This window comes from Nestor notabilis, unplaced genomic scaffold (genome assembly GCF_000696875.1).
Source record: "Nestor notabilis isolate BGI_N333 unplaced genomic scaffold, ASM69687v1 scaffold4813, whole genome shotgun sequence".
NCBI lineage: Eukaryota > Metazoa > Chordata > Aves > Psittaciformes > Psittacidae > Nestor > Nestor notabilis.
Window position 1 is genome coordinate 11,800 of NW_009923149.1, and position 520 is coordinate 12,319.

Sequence of the window (520 nt, forward strand, 5' to 3'; positions counted from 1 at the left end):
CTTTTCTTGGAGATTGCACAGTGATAACATGAGAAGCAAAGAATGAGAGGCAACAGATACAAATTGGAACATGTAAAATTCTGATTTGATACTAAGAAAAATATTTTCCCACTGAGAGCAGTTAAGCACGGGAGGAGGTTGTCCAGAGAGGCTGTGAAGTCTCCACTCTTGGAGATTGCACAAAACTTGACTGGACAAGGCCCAGATACAAGAGGCTCTGCTTTGAGCAGAAGGTTGGACTAGATGTGTTTGGGAAGTTTCTTCCAGTGTAAATTAGGCTACAACTATATGAGTGTGTGAACCTTAGTGGAGCTGAATGTTGTTCTTAAAAATAGCTGTAACATTTTTTGAAGGGAGGGGGGTGTATTTTTCTATTTTGCATTTGACTAACAAGTTATATCTCAATAATGCACACACGATGTTCTTAAAGCACTACAGAGAAAGTCATGGAGACTGGCCAATTAAAAAGCCAAATTAAACAAGAAAACTTGGGATAACTTCATAGAGGTCCCTTGTGTAG